The sequence below is a fragment of the Myotis brandtii genome, unplaced genomic scaffold (assembly GCF_000412655.1).
Source record: "Myotis brandtii unplaced genomic scaffold, ASM41265v1 scaffold17, whole genome shotgun sequence".
Lineage (NCBI taxonomy): Eukaryota > Metazoa > Chordata > Mammalia > Chiroptera > Vespertilionidae > Myotis > Myotis brandtii.
Window position 1 is genome coordinate 840,109 of NW_005356259.1, and position 10,410 is coordinate 850,518.

The 10,410-nt window shown below is 41.0% G+C and overlaps 1 pseudogene; it reads left to right on the plus strand.

Moving 5' to 3' along the window:
* Positions 1–1,582: 1,582 nt before the first annotated feature.
* LOC102251093 lies at positions 1,583–2,382 on the plus strand (annotated as a pseudogene).
* Positions 2,383–10,410: the final 8,028 nt, after the last annotated feature.

The following is a 10,410-nucleotide window of genomic DNA, read 5'->3' on the forward strand; positions in this document are numbered from 1 at the left end:
AGCAACATAAACTGATGAATAAAAACAGATCCAGAGACAGAGAAGCATCGATCAGACTGTCAAACCTCAGAGGGAAGATAGGGGAGGGCGGGGGGAAGGGGAAGAGATCAACCAAAGGACTTGTATGCATGCATATAAGCCTAACCAATGGACACAGACACCAGAGGATGAGGGCATGAGTGTGGGAGGGTGGGGAGGCAATGGGGGGATAAGGACACATATGTAATACCTTAATCAATAAAGAAAATAAAATGGAAAGGAAAAAAAACAACCTTTGAGAGCTGCAGCTTGCCATCTGTAACAAGAGCAGTTCCAAACAGAGGATCCCAAGCCCTGTCTAGCGTGAGAGCTGTGGTCTGGAGGGTCTCTCTTCTATTTGTAACCGTCACTGGAAACCTGTGATTCTGCACATACACTGCTCTCTTGGCCAGAGGGACTGCCAACCCACAGTCCCACCAGCTAGGGACTTTCCGAGGGCTGAGGGCCAAGCTTTCGGGCACAAAGTGCTGTTGACCAATGCCCAGGTTAGGAAAGGACACTGGATGACACATGAAGAATGCCGGCACTCCGAACAAGGCCGGTCACTCCCTGAACAATGAGTCCTAGCAGGCCAGGAGAGAACAGGCCAGCAGGCAGCCCAGCATTGTGCAATGCAGACCAAACCCTCCTCTCAGCTACGAATCAGGAGGTAGTCCTGGCCACGTGGGTCACCCTCATCGTACTTAGCTGGAGAGTAAGGTCTCCAGCTCAGGATCTTCTAGCACTCATGTGCTGTAAAGGTGACTGGCTAAGAGAAGGAAGAAATAACCAAGCAAATTCAAAGGGTCCCCAGGGTATGCCTTCTCTTGTCTTCCTCTCAGCCACTCCTTGCCATCTTCAGTCTCCTGAACTCCAATTAAGAAGGAAGGGGGAGGGATCAAACCCTGAACAAGCTGGAGGCTAATTTCAATCCAAAACACTGGGTGTGACTTGGCAGCAGCCCTCAGCAACTTCCAGCTAAGCCAGCCCATGCTACTAGTGCTGAAAATACCCAAGCATCTGATGAAGCAGTGCAGTTAAATTTAGCTCTGGCATTCCCAAGGCTGGGCTGGGTGCTAGAAACAGCAGAGTAGACCCACAGATATACCCATCGCAGGTGTTAAGAGCTGCCAGCAATGAAGAGCAGCCAGTGTGATGAAGATGACAACACCTGGAGGGAAAGAGAGAGAGGGAAGGGATTTGGAGGGGGGTGAGGTTCATGGCCCAAAGGCAGGTCTCATCTCCCAATAGCATTACCATGACCCATCAGCCCGGTGCCTCCATCCCCAGGGAGACCAGGCAGATAACATGGATGAGTAAAGAATAAAGATGGAAAGAAAAGGGAATGGTGGGGACTGGGATGAACTGCAGGGCAAACGTCCCATCTAGAACTACTGAAATTTATATTTTTTTAATAACATCATGTTAGCCAAATAAAATCCTGCATTGTGTCTGCAGACTTTCAGTGTAACTGACACCAGGCATAGCTGTAAGGAGTAGGCAACCCCATGGCTACTATTTCACCATCAGACATTCATTCTTTGTTCCTTCAGTCACTTGCTAAAATGCAAGCAGGGTTGTTTTGTGCAGGGCAGCCCAGGCTGTAGTGTCTGGCGGTGAATTAAACAGCTACCATGTCAAACAAACAGGAAAAACCAAGACCACTCAGAAGCACCCCCAGCATGCCACATCCACTGTGCTCGCCATGTTAGACCAGCCTCAGGTTCAGGAGTTTAAAGAGGTCAGAACAGACATGGGTTCACTGACAAGGAAGATTTGCATGACAGCTTGCTTCTCTAGGGAAGAATCCAGCTGGTGCTCAGCTCGATGCCATGATGAATGCAGCTCCAGGGCCCATAAATCCCACCACGTTCCCCACGATGCTTGGTGAGAAGTTAAATGGCACAGGCCAGGAAGAGGTCATCAGAAATGCTTTTGCTTGCTTTGATGAAGAAGCAACTGGCACCATTTGGGAAGATTACCTGAGAGAGCTGCTGACAATAATGGGAGATTGGCTTACAGACGAGGAAGCTGTACAGAGAAGCACCTATTGACAAAGTTACATTGAGTTCACGCGAATCCTTAAACATGGAGCTAAAGAGAAAGATGGCTGAAAGAACTTTAGCTAAAACCTTCCAATTCCTTAGTCTTACTCTGTTTTATTTCCCCAACATTTCCCCCATCCTCACAGACCTGCTGCATACAACTTAATTTCACAGCTTTGCCTCTTTATTTAATGTATTTATACTAGATCTTTCTGCCCTTGGCACTTGTATAATCAGACTGTAGATGAGGTTGTATATTGTGTTGAAAACGAATTTACAAATAAAAATCTACAAATTGAACCCCCCCACACCAAAAACACACACACCATGGGCTTTAAGACTTCTTAGCTAACTCAGTTATTCTTACTGATGCCTGTGTTTAAGAAGGAAGAAAAAAAGAAATAATTGCCCTGCATGAATAAATTAATTGGTAAATTAGCATTTATTAATATGTTCAGGGTCAATTAAATGTTATCGAGTAAAGTGGCAGTTGTTGAATATAAAGAACGCTTGCGCTGGAGTCAGGCAGGCTTGAGCAGACTGGCTCTGCTATCCACTAGGAAATTACCTCCATTACTCTTTGGTAGAATGGAAATAATAGGTCTACCTCAGGTTGCTATAAAGATTAAATGAAATAACCCGGGACAATGTTTGATGATAATTCATATTCAATAAATGACATATGAACTTTAATCATTTGAGAGCCAGGCTGTATAGGACAGGGGCTAAGAGTGAGAAGTAGAGTGGTGAGTAAAGGCTTCACCAAGGCAGAGCCTTCCTGGAATCTGGGTCAGGAGCGTCTAAGCCACGTGGGGCGACACCGCCCCCCTGTGTCCATTTGCTGCACTGCAGTCACACTTAGGTTGAGTTGAACCTCACCTTTCTCTCCTTTGCCACTTGAGATGGAGTATAAAGTCCTGCAGACCTACTTTACTATTGCTTCTACTCCATGTGAGCCCCTCATGCAGTCTTTGCTGAGATGGGTAGTTGTTGAAAGTAATTATCTGAGACTGTAACAGCCAGCTTGTCCAATCACCCAAGCACCCTGCCAGCACGGGGGTGGCATTTGTCTAGTAGCCTCTCTGATCCAGCGCTAATGCAGGTGTACTGGAATCCCCTGGAGAGATTTAAAAATACTAGCTATCCATTATCCATTGGTATATTACACCCCTCTGCCAAACTGGAATCTCTGAGGGTGGGCTGGATAACACATATAAAAAACTCCTCATCAAGGGATCTCAAATTCAGCCAATTTTGAAAACACATTACTTTAACCCCTTACTGTGCTGCCCTGCTCACCTCTTGGATTTAGTTGTCTTTGCAAGTAACAAAGTAAAAAAATACAGTGCTCTCTGCACTAGAAATTAGTATTTGCATGGAGCTAGAAAGCAGGGAATGAGGAGTCAAGTGAGAGGGGTGAGAGGGGTAAGAGGGAAAAAGAAAGAAAAAGAAGACTCACACCAAGAAGAATATAGAGAGACAGGCAGACTGAGAGGAAGGAAAACAGGCACACACAGAGAGAAAGGTGTGGGGAACGAGGGTAGGGAGAGAAGAGTGTGATAAAAAGAGTGAGGATGGAGAAAAGAAGGCATTCTCATAACCATGACAACATTTTGGTGTGGCAAGAGATAAATGGACAAATCCTAGATTAAGAAAAAAATTTCAATCTAGGGTTTACCTGCCATATGTAAAATCTCTTACATATTGACAAGGATAGGAACACCATAATAGAGTAATGAGCAAAAATATGAAGAGAAAATCAAGAAGAGTGTGATAAAAAGAGTGAGGATGGAGAAAAGGCATTCTCATAACCATGACAACATTTTGGTGTGGCAAGAGATAAATGGACAAATCCTAGATTAAGAAAAAAATTTCAATCTAGGGTTTACCTGCCATATGTAAAATCTCTTACATATTGACAAGGATAGGAATACCACAATACAGTAATGAGCAAAAATATGAAGAGAAAATCCAAATAGCCAACACAGGGAAGCTGGGCGAGTTTACTAGTGAGTGGAAAATGTAGATTATTACTTTATTCCTATGAGATTGGCAGAAATCTGAAAGTCACTTACTTATTGCTGGCTAGGTTGTAGGGAAAATTATTTATTTCAATCTTGATGGTAAAAAATGTAAATTGTCACAGAACTTTGAAAAGAAAAAACAAAGCTATCTAACAAAATGTACCGCTCTTTTTTTTCCTTTTTTCTCTGAGAGAGAGAGAATGGAAGGGAGGGGAAGAGACAGAGAGAGAGAAACATCGGTGTGAGAGAGACACATCAACTGGTTGCCTCTGGCATGGCTCTGACCAAGGTCGAGGTGGAGCCTGCCACCGAGGTTCGTGCCCTTGACCAGAATCGAATCTGGGGCCTTTCAGTCCAACACTCTATCCACTCAGCCAAACCAGCAAGGGCCAAAATGTTACACTCTTTATTCAAGCTACCTGATCCATTTCTGGGACTTGATGCCATGCCCTAGAGATAAATATACCAGTACATAACAGTATATGTTCAAGAATGGTAACTGCAGCATTATTTATGGTGACAAAAACACTAGTAACAAAGGAGAAGTTATTAATTAATAGGCTATCGTTGAATGAATGTTGATATATCTGGCTCATGAAATAGGCTTTTATACAGCAATTAAGAAGCATGAATAAAAGCTATGTCACTATTGGAATTTAAGGGATTAGGTATTGTTATATAAAAGCAACAATGCAAAAAATTCTCTACAGCAATACCTAGAGTACTGGGACTTCCATGACTGGGGGGAGAGAGAAGTTCAGGAAAAAGGCAGATAAGAATACTAAAGGGATGTGGTTCCTGATGACTGTATTCAGGACTTCATCAGGGAGAATCTCACTCAAGGACCTGCTCATTGGCCCACAGGCACCCCCAACACCACAAGTGCTAAACCCACCCGCCTACCCTCACCTCTGCAGTTGGCTCCTTGTGCATGCTCCCAAATACGGCAGCAAGAACGAGTCCAATGAACACAGTGCTATCAAGAAAACAGACCAGAGTCTATGGGCAAGGGAAAGCCACAAACTTGAGCTGTAGCACCACCCTTATAGAAACAGAAGATTTCCAGCAGCCAACCTGATTGAGTTGTAAGAACAAGAAAAGATATACAAGTTCAAGAATTCGTTTGCAAGAGGGAGCAAGAAGCGTGGAGCAGGTGTATCCATACAGGGTTGAAAACAATATAACAGGACTGAAGCACATATATCTCACCTGAAGCTAATTAGTAAAGATTTGAGGAGGTATTTACTATCTCAAATGCAAAAGCAGCAACACAAAACTACATGGAGAATCAAGATGACAATAATCTTCCAATAAACTCAAAGGTACAGAATTTTGTGATCTGGCTGAAAAAGAATTGAAAATAGTTGTTTTGGGAAACAAGTTGCCTTATAAGAAAACAGAAAGACAATTCAACAAAATGAGACAAACAATACATGAACAAAATGAGAAATTTAACAAAGAGATGGGAATAATAAAAAGAACCAAATAGAAACTCTGGAGCTGAAGAATTCAACGAATAAAAAGAAAATAATAAAATAAAGTAGAAAAAACAAAATTTACAGCACAGCAGATCAAGTGGAAGACAGAATAAGTAAACTACTTGATAGGAACTTTGAAATGACCCAATCAAAAGAGAACAAAGAAAAAAAATTAAAAAGAACCCCAAAGCCTACATGATTTAAAGGACTCCACCAAACATACAAATATTAGAATAACTGGTGTTCCAGGAGAAGAGAGGGAGAAGAGGATGGGGTTATTTAAAGAAATAAGAGCTGAGAACATCCCAAACCTGAGAAGACACTTGGACATCCAAGTTCACTAAGCTAATAGATCACCCTATTATTTCAATGCAAAAAGACCTTCTATATGATACATTATAATGAAAATGTTAAAAATCAAAGATAAAGAGAGAATCCTAGAAGCAGCTACAATTTTTAAAAAACAGATTGTAACCTACAAAAGAACCCCCATTGTGCTCTCAGAAGTTTCTCAGAAGAAACCATACATCTTAGCTCAGATCCTCAGTTGGGGCACATAATGGAGGCAACCGATCAATGTTTCTCTCTCACATTGATGTTTGTCTCTGTCTCTCTCTCTCTCTCTCTCAAATCAATAAAAACATATCCTTGGGTGAGGATATTTTTAAAAAGCTGTGGTACATTTACACAATGGAATACTATGTGGTTGTTAAAAAGAAAGAACTATTACCCTTTGCAACAGCATGGATGGACCTTATAATGGAGGAAACCGATCAATGTTTCTCTCTCACATTGATGTTTGTCTCTGTCTCTCTCTCTCTCTCTCTCAAATCAATAAAAACATATCCTTGGGTGAGGATATTTTTAAAAAGCTGTGGTACATTTACACAATGGAATACTATGTGGTTGTTAAAAAGAAAGAACTATTACCCTTTGCAACAGCATGGATGGACCTGGAGAGTATTTTGCTAAGCCAAATAAGCCAGTCAGAGAAAGACAAATACCACATGATCTCACTTACCGGTATATGTGGGATCTAATGAGCAAAATAAACTAGCAAAAAATAGCACCAGAGGCATGGATACATGGAACAGTCTGATGGATGTCAGGGGGAGGTGGGTGGGAGGGTCTGGATAAAAGGTGACGAGATTAGCCAAAGAACATATATGCCCATGAAACACAGACAACAATGTGGCAAAGGCCAGGGGCTGGGGGCTGGGTGGAGGTGGGCAAAGAGTGGGGGAAATGAGGGACATCTGTAATATGTCAACAATAAAAAAATAAATCTGGATATAACCAGCTGCTCATTTCACAGAATCAAACCAACAGAATGTAAAAAAAAGGAGGTTCCTGTCAAACTGCAATAAACTTTTTTAAAGAATCTAAATTATTTAATGTATTGAAAGGTGTTTTTTAAAAAAATTGTGCCTCATTCACTCACATTCCATTGTCCAAAGCAAGTCATATGTTCAACCAAAAAATATTTGTGTCTCATTCACTCACATTCCACTGTCCAAAGCAAGTCATATGTTCAACCCACATCAGTGGGATAAGAAAATACTGTACACTCTTCCCATGAAGATGTATATTCTTCCCATGAAGGCGTGTATGGGGGAGAGGGGGTAGGAATGAAGGGAGATTAATAGTTGCTAAGTAAAAATACCATCTCCTTGAGTCATGTAAAGAGCTAGAGATAAGAAGATAATCTCACCTTGGAGAGTATTCAGATGATGATAAAGGGAGGGATAGAGTGATGATAATGCTATAGACTTGTACAAAGAGCCGTCAGTTTAAGAGCACAGAGCATTTTCCTGGTCACAACGGAAGAGAGACTTGTTGCGGGAAGAGTCTAGTCAACATTGGAAGGCTGACAACTAGAACAATTAGGAGCATCCACAGCTGGCTGAATAAACAAAGAGTTCAGGTTGATTAATCAGCTAATATCAGCCAAAAGGCATCTAGACCGGACTCTTTTAATGTCTTGAGTGACACGATGAATGGACTGCTCATCCAATGGGCAGATTCTTCATCCCCTAGTGCACATTCAATTGATTTGCTGGACAAAGGAAGAGATTCAAAAAGACTGGGCAGATAAAACGGATGTGTCCACAAACAACAAAGCAGAATGCCATAGGCATCCATGTGAAGACAAGTGTTTAGTTACAAAATTTCCACAGGACAAGTGCAGAATAGGAGAGATGTGGTTTATCATCAGTTCATGTAAAAAAGAAGTGGGAGGGGGTTTTGTCCATTTAAGATCAATCTGAGTCAACAGTATGTTGTGGCTATCTCCACCCCCACTCCCACCCCCACCCAAAAAGATATTTTTCAGAGTAAGCTATAAGTTCTGTGTCATTTAATAGTTATACTATGAGGCAGGTACTAAAAGCCCTATTTTACATCCCTACAGCTCAGGGAGGCCAAGGCAGCACAGCTTGTAAACTGAAGCAGGTACTAAAAGCCCTATTTTACATCATAAAAAACTACAGCTCAGGGAGGCCAAGGCAGCACAGCTTGTAAATGGCCAAGCCAGAACTCAAACCCTAATCTCTCAATCTAAAGCCCTGGCCCTTGCCTATGACATTCTATCACTTCCAACTGGAGGGTGGCCAGAGAAAGGCAAAGCTAGAGAGGAATGTTGCAGCAGGGAGGACACCTGGGATCAGAGCTCCTGCAGCAGACAAGCTCAACACTTGTTACACGCCTGTGGGGTATGATTGCAGAAATCAAAACAATCACCAGACCCAGCAGGCTGATATAAACTAATCAACAGTTGGTCCTAAAGACAGAAAATAATAATGAAAACCATAAACACTTTAATAATCATATAAGGACTATCCTAATATATACAGAGCCAGGTGCTGTCACGAGCGAACAGATAACCGGTCACCATGAAGTGCCTGTGTCAGTGTGAAAGCATGCCAAACTGAGAATTTTACAGCCAAAAATGACAGAGAAAAGAATTAGACCATCAGGACAGCAATTAGTTTGACATGCTATTAACACCCCACAGATGGAAAAGCTTGCGGGGGGGTTAAAATAAAAATAAATTTAGCTCAGTTAATGGCAAATAATAAAAGAAAATTACTATCCACAATTTGAGTTTTTTGTTTGCAATGCCAATTAAATGAAAATAATATCAATATACAAATGATGTGAAAATTTGACAATCACTTGCATAATTTTAGCAGAAAGGTAATCTATCTTGTTTCTCTGGTTAAAAAACTATACTGTAGAGAATATTGAGACCTAAGAATTTTTCCTTCTACACCCGTCCTTAAAATGTATTCTATTTAGCATCCAATCATGGTAGACAATGTCACTTGTCTCCCAAACACTCTACCATGAGAAAAAAAAAGTCAGAAAAAATTTATTTGCTTTGGAAAATATAGAATCTGTATAGTATTGCTTAAATTATACTATTTTTAAAGAAAAAATCAGTAATTGTGTTTTTAATATAATATTTTCACATGCATAGCAGTATTCCACTTCCCTGTAAATTAGGTGTTGTCAAACTTGAATGGGCTTCCAAATTATCTGGAGCGGGGCACTTGTTAAAACACAGATGCCCTAGCCGGTTTGGCTCAGTGGCTAGAAGCATCGGCCTGTGAACTGAAAGGTCCCAGGTTCGATTCTGGTCAAGGGCACATGCTCAGGTTGTGGGCTCGATCCCCAGTTGGGGGCTTGCAGGAGGCAGCCAATCAATGATTCTCTCTCATCACTGATGTTTCTCTCTCTCTCCCTCTTCCTTCCTCTCTGAAATCAATTTAAAAAAAAAAAAATACATGGCTTTAAAAAAAAAAAAGAAAGAAAGAAAAAACACAGATGGCTGGGCCCCACCCCTAGAGTTTCTGATAGTATTGGTCTGGGGTAAGGACTTAGAATCTGCATTTCAACAAGTTCCCAGGTGATGCTACTTGTGGCTGGGGTCCAAACCCTGAGAAGCAGTGCTCCAAAGTCTAAACAAACTCATTCCTCTCACAGCTACTTCAGGCCCTTGCTCATTCCTATAGTTTCTGAAACTCCCACCCCTTGGGCGTTGCTGGTTCTCCACCCAACAACCTTTTTTGCTTCTAAAATTTCTCCTAGCCTTGACGAAAGGCAACCTGTGCATGCTACCTTCCTCAAAGAATTTCAGATTTCCCAGTTACTGAAGGATTTCTACAGTTTCACTTTAAAAAGTGGGAGGTGTAGGTGTCGCCTGACATCTTGCTTAAAAAATAACAAAACTGGAACTAGAATACTTACAGAGCTTAAAATATTAGCAATAGAGTAGAATTTAATTGATTTATATAACCCAAGAGAATTTTATTACCTAAATGACATTGCACTATTTTTTTTTATTGTAGTAAACAACTGTTTTGGGGAGAGGGGAGAAAGGCGAAAGAATTCAAACAAATTACATTTCCGTGCCATTTGGGGACAATGATTTCTTAAGTTGAATCTTCTTCCTCTGTGTGCAACCAATTTGTGTTTAGGCAGAACCTACACATCTAGTCAGACTTCAAGAGGAAAATATATTCAAAACAGATTGAATGGGTTATTTAATTAGTTGCATAACAAAGAAGTGCCCTCCAATTTTATATATGTCAATCCAAGAAAATCTGAAGTTGTCATTAACTATAACTGAATGAACAATATTTATTTTCCTTTATTCACCAAACTGCTAATGTAAATTTTCCAGAATCACCCAAAATGGAAGATTGTAGAAGGTGGCTTCAATGGGTTTCTAGTGAAAATACTGCAGTATTTATTTTGATCTCCAGTTAAAATGAACTTGATCTGTTGGTTTTTTGTTTTGATTTCTTCTCATGTTTAGGACTTCCCTTCTTTGATGAATAAGCA